Consider the following 21,334-nt stretch of genomic DNA (forward strand, 5'->3'; position numbering starts at 1 on the left):
ATGGCTGACTTAGAAAGAACCCTTGGATTTTTAGGCTCTGGGTTTCACTCAATTCACAGTGATGTTTTTTAGCCCCTAGTGACATAACCAAATTAACACATGCCTACAGTGTCCATTAGAAACCACTGGTGGGACCAAGGCAAGAGAGAAGGAAGGAAGGAAGAAAGGAAGAAAGGAAGGCAGGAAGGCAGGGAGGGAGGGAAGGAGGTAGGGAGAGAGGGAAGGAGGAAGGGAGGGAGGGAAGGAGGGAGAGAGGGACGGAAGGAGGGAGGGAGGGAGGGAAAGGGAAGGAGGGAGGGAGGGAAAGGGAAGGGAAAGAGGAAAAATCCAAAGAATGCAAAGAAAAACAAGTCTTGGGAAGTAAGTAAGTTGCATATATTCACTTACAGAATCCTTGCTACATCTGTATAAAATTATTATTATTATCATCCTATTTTATAGATGAGGAAACCAAGGCACAAAAAAGTTTTTGAAAATGGTCCAAGCTGTAAGACCTAATAAGAAGCAAAGCCCAGATTTGGACCAAAACAGCCTGACTACAAAGCTACACTGTGCACACCCTGAAGTTGGAAAAGAGCAGTTTCCAAGTCTATGTTAAGCTAAGCCCAGAAATCTTAGTTACTTAGTCACCCCTTTATGTGGGTCAAGGTTAGGTAAAATTTTCTTTCTACTTTCATGAACAAAGTTTGGAAAGGAAATTAAGGGTGCCTGTGTCAGAAAACCAGGGGTAAACTCTTATTTTGGTTATCATGGAGAGTTAAGAAATCCTAAATTACATGAAGTCACCAAGTCCTGAAAATATTCAAGCAGTCCTAGGAAGGATACTCAGTGCGATGAAGAGCTAAGGACTCCTCCTAACAGCCATGGAGAGGCCATGATGGAAGCAGATTCTCCAGCCCCTGTTAAACCTTCCAATGATTACACCCCCAGGTGACAGTTTGGCTGCAACCTCCTGAGACCATGAGCCAGAACTGTGCCTTTAAGCCACTCCCAAATTTCTGATTCACGGAGACTGTGAGGCAATAAATATTTATTGTTTTAAGCCACTAACAGTGTGGTAATCTCCTGTGCAGCATTAGTTAACTAATATAGATTTTGGTGCTGAGAGTGGAGTTTGAACCTGTGTTAATTTACTATTGTTGGCATAGCAAAGTACCGCAGAGTAGGTGGTTTGAAGAAAGATTTATTTTCTCACAATTCTGGAGACTAGGAACCTGAGATCAAGGTGTCAGCAGATCGGTTTCCTCTGAGGCCTCCCTCCTTGGCTTGCAGATGGCCGCCCACCCCCTGTGCCTTCCCAAGATCTGCCTTCTGTGTGTCTGTATCATAATCTCCTCTTGTTGTAAGGTCACCAGTCATATTGGATTAGTGTTGTCAAATGCCAGGGATTTGGCCTAGGTCCAGTTGCTCACCACAAAGAAAGTCGATCACTGAGAAAATAAGCATTGCCAAGGAAGAACGGCTTTATTGTAGGTGACATCAGCCAGGAGGTGGGGGACAAGTCTCAAATCTGTTTCTCCAACCAATTAAAGTTAAGGGTTTATGGAGGAGTTGGTCAACAGACAGCAGGTGCTCAGACAAGTGACCTGGCGTCTTATTGTCTGGACGCAGTGATCTAGGAAGTTTCAGCTTTTTGATACTATCTGGGATGAAAATTGGATTGTTTTCTCTAGGGCCCACCCTAATTACTTCACCTTAACTTAGTAATCTTTTTAAAGACTGATTCTCCAAGTACAATCATATTCTGAAGTACACAGAGTCAGGATTTCAACATGTGAATTTTGGAGGAACAAAATCTAACCCCTAACAGAACCCATTCCATCTCTACCACTTACTAAAGGTCAGGTTTTAAGAAGTTTTGTGATTTTTTCTATAAAATGTAAATGATACTACCCAACTCGGAGGACTGTTTTGGACATTTATATTTAAGTCACTCAATACTGCGTCTAGCACATAATAGGTGAGCTATACATATTTGCTGACACTGACACTCAATGAAACAGCACTCTGTCAACCCATTTTAAAGCATCTGATTGTCAAGCCCACTGCAAACCTTGTTAAACCAATCTCTTCCTTTTAAATCAGACTAGTGAAATTTTACTGTGCATTTTTCCATGTGTTTAATTGCATAGACGCATTTCTACCTCTAAGGAAATAAACCTTAGAGGTAGAAAATAATTAGAAAATTTTTGCCAAGAAAAAAATGTTGTTGCTTTAATTTAAACTTTAATTTAGCTCTCTGGAAAGGGCTTTTGCTTTCTCTTATTTGAATTTTATTTTAATAATTCACAGGCAGTGCTGTTGACATGCTCTCATGACCAACGTCAAATTTAATTTATTTTCACCAGCCCAAAGCGCAGATGCCTGCTATTATCATGGCTGCTGCTGTGCTCAACTGGTTCTTGCAATAGATGAACATAGAAATAAATTGGCTACGGAGGGTTTTCTGTGCCATGTTTTATACCCTACTGTGACTCAAGAGATGATAACTTTTATAAAAATTTTGTACAATTTATATAGTTAATTAAAACAGAACTGAGCTGGGCACAGGGGCTTGCACCTGTAATCCTAGCACTATGGGAGGCGGAGGCAGGAGAATCACTTAAGCCCTGGAGTTCAAGACCAGCCTGGGCAACATAGTGAGACCCATCTCTACAAAAAAATTAAAAATATTAACTGGGTATGGTGGCATACACCTGCAGTCCCAGCTACTTGGGAGCTGAAATGGGAATATTGCTTGAACCCAGGAGTTTGAGGCTGCAGTGACTCATGATTGTGCCACAGCACTCCAGCCTGGGTGACAGAGTGAGACTTGATCTCAAAAGAAAAATAAAAAAAACTAGATGCTTATCTCTCTCACTTCTAGGTTCCTGACTTCTTAGATGTGACCACAATTGAAGTGACCTGACCTGAGTGTCCATCTCTACCACAAGGAATCCATATGAAAGAAGGAACTGCTCTCAGGAACAACTTTTATAAGGAAGACTGACACACACATACATAAAAAGCTTGTTAATTATTTTTTAAAGGGTTACAACACAAGTCTCGTGGTATTTTTTTCTTACACATTCTGTACCACATAAAATGAAGGGAGAGAAAGTGCCCAGTGCGGAGTTCTGTGGTTTCTCCTGCATCCCACTAGGCTACCTGGGAGCATAACAGAGAGAGTAATTTTGAGTTAGCAGAAATGGGAAGAACTAGGCAAATTTAGTGTTGTGGAGAGGAAATAATGTGAAGAGCTCCCATCTTCCTTCACTTGAGAGCGTGGGGCTGGGTTGTGGGACAATGTGAGGGAAGACGGAAGAGTAGTAAAAGCTTGGAACAGCTGCTTTGCAAAATGGAATGATAGGGAGCATTGAGGACAAGAGAAATGATTGCTAAGCAGCGTGGTGGCCTTGGTGAGGTTGGAAGGCTTATTTTTAGAAGGCTGCCAAGCAGTTGAGGAAGGGAGATTTTCCTCGACAACTTGGTGTAGAATTGGGCCCACATTAAAGGAGACAGGGCAGAAGCAGAGAGCACAATGAGGGAGCAAGAATGGCCAGAGTTGAAGATTCTGGTTGCAGAGCCTTGACCCTCCCTCCTGCGTGGCACTTGGTGAAGTCAGGGATGGTTTTAGTGGAGAACATGTGCTAACTTTTCTCATCCCCCTGGTGTGAGAGCCGTCATGCCATGAACAACAGCATCACACATTGGCTGAGCCAAGCCTTCCTGACTGGGCATCAGTGGTTTTCTAAGCTAGCATCACTGCTACTTTGCCTCATGCATACAAATCTAAGTTCAAAACCTATCTTTCTTGTTCAGTGATGCCATTTTTAGCTACTTGATCCACATACTTAAGAGCTTGAGGAATGGAGAATCTTGAGGTCAAAGAAGGCTAAAGTGATCATGTGGAGCAGGCATCCTCCACCTCCTCTTTTCTCCACCAATCACAGTGACATGCTAGGATAAAGAAAGAAAGAAACTAGAAAGTGATCTAATACAACCTTGAGTGAGGTACTCTTTGAGCCTCAGTTTTCTTTCCTACAGAATACAAACTTTAGTTAATAGCAAGAGCCTAGAGAGGGTGACTATTCAATGGCATATCAAGCACTTGGCACTATTGCAGCACACTTAGTTGGTGCTCAATAAATGGTTGCTATGTACTAGGTAATGACCAGACAAAGTGCACTATATACCATTTTGCGCAATTTATGTTGTCTTTGCCTGTGTTCTGCAAAAGCAGATTCTGAGACAACAGCTTATCAATATAGCTGAAAACTCCTGTATTAGGGAGTACAATTCCAGGGAAGCAGAAGTGAGGGAAAAGAGTAGGGTAGAGAAGACAACAGAGCAAGTATGAGTTAGGGCACTATAGAGATAGCCACTGCTTTGTAATAAAACAAACTAACTGTACTATTTCATGGATCCTGCTTCTGAGAGGCCTTAAGGGCTACTGAGTCTCAAGACAGTCTGTTGGCAGGGTGGCAAAGGAAGAGGAGGAGAATTTATCCACTAGCTTTCATTTCCCACTGATCAAAAGTCTACCCCATCAGGCACTAACTTTTCTGCACCTTGCCATGCACCCCTGGGAGTGTCAGGCAGGTCTTGATGTATCTTAAGCCTCAGTGGCAAGATGGAAGACAGCCCTGAATTGAAGACAAGAGGATCAAGCTGTGGGCTTGAGACAAGGCACTGCCAGGCAGCTCCTGCACAATGTCTGCTGTGGCCCTGGCAGTAATGAGAATCTACCTAAAGTTGGTCTCCAGAGTGAAAGCCAGGAAGCAAGAGTCCTGGAGACAGGTGAGCCTGGGATGATCTGAAGAGAAGCTAAAAGTTCCTTTCACACCTGGGCTTTGAGAACCTCTTTTGAATATATTGAATTATATATTTCCACGTAAATATCTGGGAAATGAAGATAGAGTGCCAACCTTTGGGAGTTCCTGACATTCAAGCTTTCTTTTACTTAGCAGGTGACCTAAAGTGTATCAAAAAGCTGTTGGTAAAAAAAAATCAAGATTTAAGTACTAGAGGGATATTTAACAAATCAAATATTTTGTAAGAAAAAAATCTCTGTACTGTGAATAATTGCCCTTTAACCATTCTATTGTGATATGTTGGATTTTCTATTGAGAAAATGCTCTTGCACAATATCTTTCTTTTTCAGACTATTTTGATTCAGTTGGCTATTAGATTCTGTTGCACTGGGAATTCTTAGCATTTTCTGCTGAAATCTGAAGCCTATTTGTTACACAATGTGTCTGACTCACATATCCAGCCTCAAACTACTTGAGAGAAGAGGAAGTTCCTTATATGGTTGTACTCCTCCACGGCATCCCTAGAGGATAACAAACTCTCAATATTTGTTGAGTAGGAAACAGCCTAAATGCCGGGCATTAGATGAATGTTAAATAAATGATGGGGCAACCATACAATGGAATTTCACACAGCACAGTTCTAAAAAAATAAGAAGTTTTTTCTAATACCGTTATGAGAAGAAGGAAGACAGCTATTTTAGGTAAAATAAACACATTGCAGAAAAATATGTATAAAAATCCTATTTTGATTGCATGTTTATACACACATGTAGGTGGATATGCATATTTAGAAATCTAGAAGGTAAGATTACACAATAAACTGACAAAGGCTATTATCTCCAGGGATGAGATTGGTAGAAGGGGAAAGAATTTTCTCCTTTCACTTCTACTGTTTGTGTTTTTTGCAACAAATATTTATTACTTGTGTAATCTAAAAATGAACAAGTAAAAGAAATCATGCCTTGAATTAATCATGTGTATTTGATGATACAGTAGAAAAACAGGCAACTGGATACAAATAAATACTTAGTTTTGACACTGAATTAGTTCAGGTACCATCTCTCATTTCATCCTGCATGGAAAAATTGCTACTTCCATTTTTTTTAAATCCCTATGAGAGTCATTGGAACCTCTGCATTCTCAACTTCCCCCAAAATAACAGTGTTCTTGGCTGACTTGCTTGGCTATATATCATTGTATTTACAGCGTCATCCTTTCTTTTGCAGAGAGTTCTGTTTACAATTCTAATGAAGAGATTAAAACCTTGTAACCAATATAGGTCACTCAGCTATGCATAACCGGGCTGGTTGTCTTTGCTTTTTTTAATTCTCAGATTTTCACTTCCTAAATCTGCTCTAAATGGTAATATTTTTGTGCACTGCAAACATGTAATAATATAGTATTCAGATGCTCTTGCATAAATGGTCTCTACACCCTAATCAATCCCACATAGCAAAGCATGATAAATACATATTTAAAGTCCTTAGAAGTGGATAAGGTATTTCAGGATGTGTTCATTTCTCAAATCTTTTTATGACTTCTCTCATGATGCTTAGAGAATTACCCAAAAAGGAGAGAACCCAGCTTTTCCCAGGAAGGGCACAGAAATGGGATAAAACATAGCTGTTTCCTGGATTTGCATTACCAACCCTGTCACTTGGACCCTCCAACATTTCCTAAGCACCAACAAAAAACCGTCTTTGGATCTCAGCTCACCTTTCTTCATTCCCCCTTATTTATCACTCCTTTTCACCTCACAATCTTCATTCTCAAACCACCAATTACATATAAAGAGTAAATGTGTTAGAATGTCAGAACATTTATCTTAGGTATCAGAGAATCCTTTGGAAAAATTTAGGAAATTGATGACATCAAGGAAGGCTACATGGGTCCTGTAGAAAGAAGAGAAGGATTAAAGACAGCCCTCTGCTAGCAAAATGCCAAAGAACCTAAGATCTGATTTAGGAGGAACATTTTGGTATACTAAACACGACTGAACAACACACAGCCCATAAAAAATCCCAAGCAATAAAAGCCGACAACAATTTGAAGGAACAAATATTTATTACCATAAAACCACTATATCCTCAGACTTCTGACACTCACAACTTTGCTTTTCTAAAGGAAACAATAATGCAAAGAGTGTGGTCATAACCAATGAGCAGACTTACCCTTTAGTTAGAGAAGACCTATAAACCTATACGGAAAAAAATTGTTATTTTTTGCCATCTTCCGAATGAGATTTAACATTTATTTCGATAATTAATTTAGGCAACAAATGACAATTATCTTATTAGAATCCATGACTTTGGAGCCAGTACAGATATTTTTTATATAGCATCACAGTTGTTGCAGGGTTCTTGAAACACTGTTCACATTTACCACTATTCAAAATTATGGTAGTTGATTGATTTGCCACTAGACCTCATTAATTAATATGTTAATAAGAAATCAACATATTACAATGCCATAAATTTTATATTTTGATACTTGTATTTTAGTATAATTGGCTTACTTTGCAATTCTACATGTTTTACTTTTACTGTAAAAATACTATTCTGAAAAGGGATGCACAGACTTCAGTGGACTTCAGAGGCATGAGAGAACCAGTTCAGACCAGAAAAAACAGCCAGCTAAGTTTGGCCAAAATTGTTCACCCATGCAATAGTAATCTTAATACTGTTGTTTTGAGCCATTAACTTTGGGGGTGTTTGATTAAATCACAAAAAATAACTGATGCATGTCGCTACTACTATTTATTTAATATTTTTTCTCTAAATCAACTTTTTTCCTTTAAATAAATCATTGTTTAAACAGTCTTTATTGCACCACAGCAAATAGAAAAACATTTTTATTTGACTCAGATAGAAACAAACTAAAAACAAATACAAGGAAAACATTAAACATTGCTATTAAATTTTGGCTAGATAGATAAATGTTGTCTGGGAAGGCTCTTTATTAAATAAAAAAAGAGATGACTAAGTGCTGGAGAGTGACAAAGATACATTGCCTCCCAAGGGAGACCTTCACCTTGATAAAGGCAGAAGGATCAAGAAAGAAGTGTGTGATTCAACCTTATTTCATCTCCTGCTCCTTTTCCTCTTATAAGCAGGAATCTCAGTGGGTGGTCTTGGCCCACATTTTGGAAAGCATTGATGTCATCAGACTTGCAGAAAAATGGTGTCTTTATGTAGATGTATTAATTCATCCTCACACTGCTTTAAAGAACTGCCTGAGTCTGGGTAATTTATAAAGAAAAAAGGTTTAATTGAAGTACAGTTTCTCATGGCTGGGGAGGCCTCAGAAAACTTACAATCATGGTGGGAGGAGAAGCTGGCATGTCTTACGTGGCAGCAGGCAAGAGAGAGCGTGTGAAGGAGGAACTGTCAAACACATATAAAACCATCAGATCTCCTGAGAACTCACTCACTATGATGAGAACAGTCACTCACTATGATGAGAACAGCACGGGGGAAACCCCTCCCTCCCATGATCCAATTACCTCCTACCAGTCCTTCCCTCAACACGTGGGGATTACAGGGATTACAATTCAAGATGAGATTTTGGTGGGGACACAGAGCCAGACCATATCAGTAGATGAGTGCTTTATATCATAATATGAAAATGAAATGGCATACATCTGAGAATGCTTGGGCCACACTGTAGATATTCACCCAGACTATGACTGTGAGGGCTCTAGAATACTGCAAACTGACAAGTTTGATAACATGGATAGGAACACTGAGGCCCAATGAGATTAGACATTGACCAGTGCCATTCAGGGAATCAGAGGCAAAGCCTCAGGTGTAAAAAAATAAATTTGAATAATTTCACTCCTGTGACCAGAGAACAGAGAACATAGCTTTCAAAATTATATAGACATTCAGATCTCATGTGTTAAATTAGGGAGCTGGTATAAAAGACCCAGAATCCACCCCACCCCAAGTTCTACCTTTCTATGAACTCATGAGTCTCAATGCTGTAGCACAAATAACCCAAATAATTCACTAAGGAATAATAAAGGAAGAGGGCAAGGAATTAAAGAACATTGACTTACACATGGAGAAAATTATTTGGTTTTCACTCTCTTCCATCCCTCTGCTTTGGTCAAGGTGAAGTGTTTTGCATTAACCCAGCACATATAACAATAAATGCCATCTATAATTAATATTGAAAATGATAATATTAAATAGCAGAGCAGGTTAAGAACTTGGACTCAGAATGTGAATTTTGTCCCCCTGCCCATCCTAAATTTCCTAGCCTGACAATTGAATTTACTTCTCTTTGCCTCAATTTCGTCAACTGTAAAATGTGCATTAAAAAGTATTTGCATCAAAGGAAGATTAAAGGAGGTAATACATGAAAGTATTTAGAATGCTCTCTAGCACCTAGTAAATATACTGCACAGCAATAACAAGATTGCATAAGTAATCAACAAACATTAACCCACGACGATAATAATAATGATAATTAAATAAATCAATATATCAACAGCAAACCATTGTTTAGAAAGAGACTTTGAGTAAACTTCTCCCTCTAAAACAAATTCTCACTATTGTTTTATCTGTCAAACGTGGAACCATGACATTTGTCTTTTGGATTCATATTATGATTAATTCCAGAAACATATGTCCAGAGAATGCATGGTTTTTGCTACTGCTCATCATTTTTACTTTGTGACAACATTTTAATCCATGGTGATGGATATAATCCACCAGTGCAGAGAAAATGTATATGAGAATTTTGAGAGTGTGAAAATATTTAAGATTTTCCTCACCCTCACCACACTTCTCTCCTTGTTACTCAGCTCCTTTTCCCTTCTATATCCCTATGATAATCTGCAATGTATCTATGTTCTAGCTCCAAGAGCAACCCTGGCATTTGAATAATATTCATGCATGCCATGCTATTTTGGTAAAATTCATTTTCCAAAAACAGCATTAAAAGAAAGTGAGGCCAAAAAGAACTCACTGTTCTCTCTCACACTGGCACACTGAGGTGTCTGCTTAACCTGCCTATGGACTCAGGTATTTCAAACCATGGTACATTTTTTTCTCTTCTGCTTTAAATGACATCACAACGTTAGCCTGTTGCCACGTCGGACTTAAATAACTAAGGTATGCAAAAAGATGATACTGTTTCTCTAGGTCCTAGTGTGAAATTAGGTAGGTTAATGGGTTGCTATGGTGATCATTTTTAGCAACAAAAATGAATAATGGTAAAGAGAACATGTTTTAGAGTCAGATTTTTTAAAGTTCAAAATCACATTATGTCACTTGTTATATGTTTGGCTGACTTTGAGCAATTTACTTGGCCTTTCCTGGTACATGTTCTCATGGGTAAAATGATCCAAATAGTACCTATCTTGGGGAATTATTATCCTAATTAGTTCTCAGAATAACTCTGTAGTGTAGGTATCACTAGGACCATTTTATAGACAAGTCATATACTTTGCCCAAAGTCACACGGCTAGTTAATGGCATAGCTAAGAGACCCAAATCATGATTTCTGGGGGCTAACTAGGTTCAGCTAGGTGGTTTTCACATAAGGGTACTCATGCAGCTGCAGTCAGATGTTAATCAAGCTACAGTCATCTCAAAGGCTTCCTTACACACATGCCTGATTTTGATGCTGGCTCTTGGCTGGGACTTCAGTCTGGCACTATCAGCCAAAGTAGCCACATGTGATCTCATCATGTGGCGTGGGCCTCCTCATAGCATAGTGGCAAGTTTCCAAACCTCACAAGCAAAGCAGCATCACTTTCTGTTCATTGAAAGGAAGTCACTAAAGCTGGTCTATATTCAAACACCTTGTATTCAAGATGACAGTAGATTAATGTCTTCAAAGTGCTGATGGAAAATATGTGAATCCTAGAATCATATATGTAGCTAAACTGATATCAAATCATAGTTTTCTTTTTTAAACAGATCTAATTTAGCATGTTTAAAATTGCTCATGTAATTTTTTCAGTGAAACATCAATATCTCTTAGTTTATTGTTCTTTTTTGTTGTTGTTAGCAGGTTTTGTGACTTAGCATGAAGTATGTTTTATCAACACAGGAAGGTAGAAAAAAAAGAACAACAAAGAGAATAGAGGTGTGAAATAATAAAGATAAAAGCAGAAAGCAGAAAGATACAAAACATAACAAAAATGCAACATAGTTAAGATAACTAAAAATGTATATTTTGAAGACTACTCAAACACTATGAACCTTTGGCAAGTGTGAGCCCAGAAATGACACAAGGGGCAACTAGAGGACAACTCTGAAAGGCAGGAGGGCAAAGGAGTCAGATTTGGAGCTCCAGAACTGGGGGAAGAACACTGAAGCAAGACATCTTAGGACCATCCCCACAACAGCAGAAGGCAACCCAACTTAGCAACAGAAGGAGATTGAGGTGGTCTCATTCCTCCCCCAGGACACCTTGAAGCACTATTGACAACACCAGGTGAGCCCAAGAGCATGTGCGAGGGTGATTGACAGGGAGCCCTGCTAAAGGTAAGTGGGTAAATGAAGTGCTGCCTTTCCCCACTGAACCTGAGACTTATTTCCCTTACTGGGAGACATCAAGATGCCTGGGCAGCCCAGGAAAGAGACACCACTGTAACAAGCACTTGACCCAGGATACTTATTTGTCCTCATGGGCCTGCTACTCTCTTTCCCCACCTAGAGACACTGGGCAGCCAGTTGCCACCAGTGAGAAGATTCAAAACCAACACCCAGTTCAGGAAGCACTCATTATCATCAATGTCAGCAGATACTTTATTGCCCCACTTAGAGTGTAGGTGACCTGGCCTAGGGAATCTCCTTCACCCCATCAAGTGGCACTACTAGGGATTGCTAGTGTCGCCTTTTGGGAAGCCCCCAAATCACCAAACCACGCAGACCAAAATAACACCACACAGTCTCTGAAAATTAAATTGTCATTGAAACCAACAGCCCGTAAAGGTAAACCAGGACCTGCACACCAAACCTAAACAGAGTGTCCGCATGCATTCAGGCTGCTGATTTGGATATGGTTTGTTTGGCCTTGCCAATTCTCCTCTTGAAATCCTGTCCCCAGTGTTGGAAGTAGGGCCTGGTGGCAGGTGTTTGGTTCCTGAAGGCAGATCCTTTAGGAATGACTTGATGCCATTCTTATGGTAATCAGTGAGTTCTTTCTCCATTAACTCTGAGGGAACTGATTGTGATTGTTAAAAGAGCCTGACACCTCCTCCCCCTTCTGGTGCTTCCTTCCTCTTGACAAAAAAAAAAAAAAAAAAAAAAAAAAAGTCGAGATAGATTTCTTAAAATGGGTTTGAACAGCCCATAGGAAAACAGTAAAAAAACAAAGAAAGGAATGAAAAAGAGGTGAAACAAATGGAAAACACATAATAAAATTGTTATGGGATCTTTGAGGTGTTGATTTTCTGGCCAGAAACCTCTGTGGCCAGCAGCGCCTTTGCCCAACTTCTTGTCCTGCATCTGGGAAGAATAAGGTACATAGACAAGTGAAGGGTAAACACGACAAGCATGAGCTTCACTAAGTGTTACGACAGCTCGGAGGACCCGCAGTGCATAGTGGGTAGCTCTTCTCCATAGCCAGGTTGTCCCATGGAGTGCTCCGCTCTCAGCAGAGAGGAGGCCCTGGAGAGGATTGCTTCTCTCTGCAACTGGTAGTTCCCATGTCTCTCCAGGTCTCTGAAGCTCTCAGCAGAGAGGGTAGCTCCTTTCTGTAGCTGGTTGTCCAGAGGTCTCTTCATCCTCTCCATCCTCTACTCTGCTGTGCCTGAGCCTGGGGCTTTTATGAGCCCCAGAAGGGAGAAAGTGTGTGCTGATTGGTACATGGGCAGCCATGGGTATGGCTGGAAGAGGGATCACAAGTCCCCACTCCTATCTGCAGGCCTGGGAGCCCAGCCCTCAGCCTTCAGGCCTGAAGGTGAGGCCTTACTGGGACCCACCCCCTTCTGCCCAGGAGCCTGTCTGTCTCCCACAGCCATCCATGGTGCCCAGGCTGCTGGCACCAAAGGGCACCTGCAGGACAGCACCCAACCACCCTCGGCTTCCCCTCCTGTGCTTCTAGGCACCCAAAGTGCAGAGGGGGCTGAAGTGGCAGGAGGTTGGCATGTCAATACTGCCCCAAGCCTGTGCATGCCTGGCCAAGCTGTGACAGCACCTGGGCTTGGCCTTAACCCTGCTCAGAGATCAGAGCAGGTGCCAGGAGACAGGAGAAGCCAGGCAGTGGGAGCAGGCACCTCCATGTCTGCAGTGGTATGGGGTACCTTCCCAGGCCCCCCAAGCATGCAGAAATGCCTGAGTCTGCAGCCCTGGTCTGGACAGCTGCAGCCGTACCCCAGGAGGCAGGGCTTCTGCCTGCTCCGTGGAGCTGGAGGCCCGAATCCGTAGCCATGACTTGGGTGGCAGCAGTGCCTCCCAGGAGGGTGGGGACCCTGCCTCCTCCCAACTACCAAGAGCAGAGGGGTGCTGGGTTGCAGCCACAGCTTGGGTAGTTGCAGTTATACCTGGGGAGCTCCTGCCCCACCAACTTGGAAGGGGCAGGGCTCCTGCTTTTCCCTGGCTCTCACTACTTCCGTGGAGCACTGCACCCCTGGCCATGCCCCCTCACAGCCTGGGGTGGGGCTCCAAGTCCTCAATGGGCCTGGGCCAGCATCTGGGGACAGGGGCGATGTTGCCACGAGCTCCTCCTGTGGCCCTGAAGCTCAGGGGTGCCTCCTAGGATGGCAGGAGTGGGTGGGAGCAGACAAAATGGCAGACTTAAGTCCTAACATATCAATAACCACACAAAGGTTCTCTACCTAGTACTGGATCTGGTTTGATGAGGCAGACACTCATACAAGTCAGGCAAAGTGGATTGGATTTATTACTCACAGACAGGCAGCAAAGGTCAACTGGAGCCTAGGATCCACGACAATCAGGTCCTCCACGGCCCAGGAAAGCTGCCCAGGGCAGATGGACTCTTGTCTGCATTTGCTCCACATTGCACTGCAGCTGAGGGACCCAAACCTGCTGTGCCCTGGGTTTATATTCCTTGGGTGACACTTGGTGTCCTGAGCTCAAGCCTTGCAGGACACCTTGTTCTAGGAGTTAGGACACAGTCTGGGTTGTTCCAGATATGATCTCCTTATCTCAAGATAACTCATTCTTAATATAGTCTACCTGAGGATTGCAAGCAAAAGTGGAAGGGCTGGGTCAGCCAACATCATCCAGGGACCTGTCCTCCTGCAATTGCCTTAAATATAAATTGTCTAAATCAACTGATTAAAAGGCAGAGCTAGGCAAAATAGATAAACAAAATGACCAACTTTATGCTGTTGATAAGGAATGACTTCAAAATCAACAGCATAGATAAGTTAAAAGTAAAGGATGAAAAAAGGTGTGTATGCAAACATCAATCAACAAAAATGAGGTCAGCCTCCATGTATTACCATAGCTATTTTTTTAGAACATAAGATTGATAAGATTGTGTGAAATAAAATTGAATTGGAAAATCATACATAAATTTGAATCCAAATATAATAACATGTATGTAAAATAGCACTCATATTTATTCAGGTACATTTTTACATGTTCAAGTGAACAGAAAAAGATTGGGGAGTTTATATAATCCACACTGTTTTTTAAAAATTGATTGTTTTGGGGAGGGTTGAAGGGGTTGGGGATTGGGGAGGGCTGTGATGAAAGAGAAATGTTTTAACTTCATGTAAGGAGGGTATATGCACATATTTCTCAGGTGATTTTTTTTTGTAATGAACACCTGGCAACGGCAGTTTGAATGAGTGGTAACACCTTCTCTCACTGCAGTCTGCAGCATCATCGTTGCCTACATTAATATCCTCTTGAGCTAAGGTCAGCAAATGCCAGATCTGTATAAACACAAAAGATCTTTAAGAGTTGAGTGAATGAATAATGAGATTTGCTGAGTGGCATCTAAAGAAATGAAAAAGTTGGTTATCGACTTTGGGGAAAACCCCCAGCCATGAGAACTGCATACCCATTCACTGAGCAGATATTTATTCTCAATCTAGCTGCATTCCTGGAGCTGGAGCATCAGTAGTGAACAAAACCCAGTCCCTGCCATATGGAGAGAATTTTTTAATGGAAGGAGGCAGTAAATAGCTAAATAGACAAAGAAATCACATCTTATGCAGTAATATTTACTCTGAAGAAACTAAGGCAGGGTGAGAACAGGAGAAGCCTTATTTGATGTAGTGATTGAAGAAGGCCTTTCTGGGTACGTAACATCCAAGCCATGTTTTAGGAATGGAAGTGGACCACTCAGGGATGTGGGGGAGAACTTTTGAGGCAGAGGGAACAGCAAATGCAAAGGTCCTGGGGTGGAATGCTCCTCGGTGTGTTTGAGAAGCAGCAAGGGCCCCATGGCTGAAGAAGCTGTTGGGGGCATGCAATGGAAGGAGGTGGGATCAGAGGGGTAGAGGAGGGCTATATCACCCAGGGAGTTGGGGGCCATGTGAGAACGTCAGAGTTTATTTTGGGATGAGAAGCCATTGGGGGATTTTGGGTGGAGGAGCAGCATGATCTGATTCGCGTCAATCTAGAATGGTGAAAAGGGCTTCCTATTGAAAGAATTTGAGGGAAATACAGACTGGACTCTACCATTTCTCCTCAGTTGCAGCAGCCTTTCTAAACCCCTACCATTAATTTATCCAGTTATCCTACAGTTGATCCCCACAATACTAAGTCACCAGAAAACCTTTCCAAGAGATACATGCTTTCTCAGTTCTCCAAAAAAACAAAGTATTTCTAACTTCTCAACCTCTGGCAGATTCCCAGCAACCCAACATGAATCCAAACTTATTGGGAAACTTGATGAAATAATTGAACCAAATAATAGAGTGATAATAATAACTCTCATTATTGAATACCTACTACATTTTAGACATTGAACCAAGTCCTTTATGTTTTATTTAGTACTTATAATCCCAACAGCACACTGACGTGAGTATTACCATTGTCTTCTTACATTTAGCAAACTGAACCAAAAGCAGATAAACGTGATAAGATCATATAACTAATAAAACTTGTACTTAAAGTTTCTTCTGAGACAATATCTCATATCACCCTCACTCATAAGCCCCCTGCCACCCCAGTCTTCACTCTACTGAATATGCCAAGGGCTTGGCCTCCAGCAGGGGTCTGGGCTCTTGCTATACTCAGCTGGCTACTCAGCATTCAGGGAAGCCATTCCTAATTGTCCACTCCAAAGCTCCCCACTCTTCCCAGCCACTCTGAATTCCATCACTTTACTTTCTTCACAGCACACACTACACCCTTAAATCATCTTGCCATTCATTTCCTAATTTCTGCCTTCCTCCACTAGAACGTAAATGCTGCAAATCCAACACATAGTACATAGTCTATGAATATTCATTGACTAAGTGAATGAATGACTGTGCCTGGGTCTATCCAACATCAAATCCATGCTTTCCTCACCATATCCAGTTGCCTCCTGGCTTACAGTCTACAAACATTCCCTTTGTCATCTATTGTGGCTAAAAGCAGCAGTAACTGTGTGTGTGTATACAGAAACACACACACACACATACACACACACACACACGCAGAGAGAGAGAGAGGTCTCTCTCATTCTCTAGCCCGGGATGGAGTGCAGTGATAGGATCAGAGCTCACTGCAGCCTTGAACTCCTGGGCTCCAGTGATCTTCCTGCCTCAGCATCCCAAGTAACTAGGACTACAGATGCTCACCACCATGTCTGGCTAAGTTTTTTAAAAAATTTAAATATTTTAGAAAAAAATAGCCAGGTGTAGTGGCATGCACCTGTAGTCCCAGCTACTCAGGATGCTGAGGCAGGAGAATCAGTTGAACCTGGAAGGCGGAGGTTGCAGTGAGCTGAGATCGCACCACTGCACTCCAGCCTGGGCGACAGAGCAAAACTCTGTCTCAAAAAAAAATTAATATTTTGTACAGATGGAGTCTCACTTTGTTGCCCAGACTGGTCTCAAACTTCTGGCCTCAAGTGATCCTTCTGCCTCAGCCTCTCAAAGCACTGGGATTACAGGCAACAAAAATGCTTTCTGGTGAAGTTTAAGCCAAAATGGCATCATACTGCTTTACTATATATTTAAATGTCCATGTCTACAGAGAACAAGAGTCTAAGAGCAAGGGAACTGAATAATTGGCAGAATTGGCATTATTGAGGAGCTTTGATTTTTCCAGTTGCAAGGAGCAGCCTATCCCCTTACTGAAGATTCATTTATGGTCTTCAAGTCTCCTTACTGCATTAGTTCCCTAATGGATAGATTGACTACATCTTTCTTTCAGTCCACTTTCTTTCAGTCACAAGCTGAATTAGGAGACTCAGAGGTCTCCCCAGTATGGAGCTCCCACTTCTCACCCTGCTTTGTTGCCAAGCTTTTTCATCCATGGCATCAGATGGATGGCCTTATTCAGCCTTCTTTTTTGTCACTTGCTGCTTTGGGGGTAACTCACATACTCACTGTCCTCTCTGCAGCATCTCCCTCCTTTACCTGCAACCCTTTGTCTCCTAAATATTGGCTTCCCTTAGCTTTGCGGGGCTACTCATCCCTTCCCTAAATTCAACCTAGTCTTGTTCGGAAACAGAGAGATAGGAGCTTCCTGCTTTCCCTCCCTGCACTGTACGCATGAAGCTCTGACAAATCCCAGGGTAGGAAAATAATCGCTGGGTTTCAGAACCACACTGGAAAGAGTTTGTTTGATGTTTTATTTTTGGTATTTTGAATGCATCTATTGATTTGGAGGAGTGACATTCCATTGGGTGCTCTGACTCCTGCAGAAACCATCTTTCAACTTGGCATTGATTGATTTCTTTGCCTCGCTGAAGTCTGTCACACATAAGCTTTAAATATAAATTGAGTGTCATAACACTAGGTATTTGGTATGCTTACCAAGTGCCATGTTCTGTGTTCATTTACTTCTCACAGCAACCTCGTAAAATATGATTTATTATTCCGATTTCATACTTGAGAACACGAACCAAGAAAGATTACACAACCTGTCTGTGGTGTCTCTTTCTAAGTCTCCTTCTTTCTCCAAATCATATAAAAATGAACAATGTAAATTTATAAAAGCCAGTCTCCAGGCTCCTGGCCTTTCTCCCACCTCGCCCTCCCTCTCCAGCCACATTACCCCAATTTGGAACTATCCCAGTTCCCAAATCCTTATTAAAAATTCACATTTCAGATGGGTATCACATTGCAACTTCTTCTGCATAACAAAAAGGGAGTTCGAATAGCCAAGTGGAATACAAATGAAGAAGGCAACTCTCTAGTTATCAGATGGAAGTTTTTTTAATGCATTTTTCAAAATTTTTAATTATGAAACATTTCAAGCATGCAGACTACTTCTGCTCTGTGAACATACACACACCATTACCACGACCAGATCATCACCACCAGAGGTAACTACTATCTGGAAAATAGTACATCTATTTCCTACACAAGGTTTTGTGCTTTCTAATATACATACATACATACACACACACACGCAGCAACCACATATAAAACCACAACTGTGTGTGTATTATATATATATATGATTGCATAATATACTGCTATATAGGTATAAGTAGTATAAGAAGCCTTCATTTTTGTTTGTCACTTGCCCCTTTGGGGGTAGCTCACATATATAGGCATAAGCAGTAAATCATGCTACTTTGCATATGCAATACACAGACACACACACACACACCCCACTTGTGTGTGTGTTTATATATATACATATATATATATATATATTTTTTTTTTTTTTTTTTTGAGACAGAGTCTCACTCTGTAGCCCAGGCTGGAGGGCAGTGGCACAATCTCGGCTCACTGCAAGCTCCACCTCCCGGGTACAAGCGATTCTCCTGACTCAGCCTTCTGAGTAGCTGGGACTGCAGGTTCCTGCTACCACCACGCCCAGCTAATTTTTGGCATTTTTAGTACAGATGGGGTTTCACCATGTTAGCCAGGATGGTCTCAATCTCCTGACCTTGTGATCCGCCCGCCTCAGCCTCCCAAAATGTTGGGATTACAGGCGTGAGCCACCTCGCTCGGCCGTGTGTATATGTATTTTACATATACAAAAGATATATTGTATATATAAAGTAGCATGATATACAGCTTATGCCTATATAGCACTATATCATGCTGCTTTGTGTACACAATTATGTTTATGTAATATATAGAGATATATATACATTAGCAATATATATTATTTTGTGTTTGAAATTTTACATACATTGTATCACACCGTATTTATGTATCCTGTTGCACCTGTCTTTCTTTTCATTTTATTTATTTATTTATTTTTTGAGGCAGGTTCTCACTCTGTCTTCCAGGCTGGAGTGCGGTGTTGCAATATTTGCTCACTGCAGTCTCAGACTCCTGGGCTCAAGTGATTCAAGTGACCCTTCCACCTCAGCCTTCTGAGTAGCTGGGACTACAGGCACATGCCATCATGCCTGGCTTTTTTTTTTTTTAAAGTCAGACAGGGTCTGACGTTTTTGGTCAGACTGGTCTCAAACTCCTGGCCTAAGTGATCCTCCTGCCTCGGCCCCCCAAGGTCCTAGAATTATGGTGTGAGCCACTGCACCTGGCCCCTGCTGCAACTTTCTTTTGCTTTTTTTTTACACATTATGTTTTTGAGACTTATTATATTGTACATATAGCTCTACTTATTCATTCACTTTGCTTTCGTATGGGCATAGTGATAACTGCCATTTATAAAGTGCTTCCTGTATATCAGGCACTATTTAAGCATTTAAGTGTATTCCTTTATTTAATCCTTAAAACACTGTTACATGCAAAGCATGTACATTTACAGGTGGAGGAAGCTGGGGAGTGCAACGGGGAAGTGATTCCCCCAAGGTCGTAGAGCTAGTAATTGTCTCCTCTGGAGTCTGACTCCAGAGCCCAAGACCTAATTAGTAGGCAGGCCATCCTGCCCGTTCCACAAGCTATTTGTCCATTCATTCCCCTATGTAGACTCACTTGGCATTGAGGTAGACTTTCAGAGGAGGAAGAAAACAGCAGTTAGTTCTCCTGAGTTCTCCACTGTCACCTCCACCACTCCACACACACCTAAAAGACCTAAAAGGGTTGCTTGAGTGAAAAGCTATGGGCAACTCAAGCTGTAAAACAAAAGCTGAAAGCTGACAGCTATAGTCAGCCCTCAAAATTTTTTCTTTGTTAATCTGAAATTGTGTGTAGGGTGGATGCTCGAATCAGGGGCCCACCAGGTATCAGGACAGTTGGGGCCCCACTGTCCGGGAGCTGGCATTTTGGTCATAGAGCTCACAGAATGATGAGGGTGGCACAAATAGGGGGTGTGCTATGCATGGTGTGCCTGCCACAGAGGAAGGCAAAATGAAGAGAGAAGTTGAATTACATCACCAACTTTCCACTTGCAGCCTCTGTCTCTGCTGTCTCAGTGTCTTTACTGAATTGCAAGCTGCTTCTTGAGGGCAGGAGCTATGTCCATGCCAGCTCATCCTTGGCATTTTATTAACACCTGTCCTTGCCATGCACGTAGAGGTCACTTAATTAATCCTGATCAGTTTCCTTCCATAGTGTCTTGGCAATGTGGGGTAACAGGTAACAGAAATTCAGTTTGGAAAATGTAAGGACAGAGGAAAATTTATTAACTCATGAAATGAAGGAAAACCTGAACAACATAAGTAACTGTACAGGCAGAAACACAGCTGGGCATTAGGAAAATCAGGAACCATTAACTTAAAGTCTCACCTCTGCTCTTCTCTATAGTTTTCATCATTGCCTCTTGATAAAATAAGAGCCTCCCTCCAAACGGGATTAATTATAGAACTCACTTCCTTGGGTGGTTTCGAGGATTAAATGAGTTAACACATATAAAGCCACTAGCATTGTGTTTCCTTCATAGTAAGTGCTCCATAGAGGCTCACAATGTATGCTATTATTGTTATAAATGAAACAATTTGTATAATGATGATGCCTGGTGACCAATTTTGTGCTTTATGTATTTTATACTGTTTTTGTATTTATTTATTATCTGTCTCCCTACATCTACCAGATTCTAACTGCCTACCACGAAAGAAGACACATCATTTTCTGTATTCAGTGCCATAGCCTCAGAGTCCAGGATAGTGCCTGACACAGAGGAGCCCTCAGCTTCAGAAAGTAGAGCAAGATAGTCTCATCCTTCTTGTTAAAAAGTCCAAAAATCACAGAGAAGGGTCTGATTGGCCCAACCTGGGTCAGGTGACCACCCTTAGACCAATCAACTGAGGCCAGAAGGACAGAAGTATGCTTTATAAAACACCTGCTTCTCGTTAGCTGTAATGAGAGGAGGAAGAGGAGCTGGAGCCAGACAATCCAATCAACATCCACTATGATTCATGAGAATCCTTTTAAACACCAAATTAGAAACTGGTCATTTATCTATAGTGACCATCTTAAGCTTTCAAAATACCCACAATAAACTTGTAATCTCAAAGTTGAGACATCCTTATGTCACTTGTGAAATTGTTATATACAGTTTTGGGAGACAAAAAAATAACATTGAAGA

The sequence above is a fragment of the Trachypithecus francoisi genome, unplaced genomic scaffold (genome assembly GCF_009764315.1).
Source record: "Trachypithecus francoisi isolate TF-2019V2 unplaced genomic scaffold, Tfra_2.0 Lachesis_group21, whole genome shotgun sequence".
Classification (NCBI taxonomy): domain Eukaryota; kingdom Metazoa; phylum Chordata; class Mammalia; order Primates; family Cercopithecidae; genus Trachypithecus; species Trachypithecus francoisi.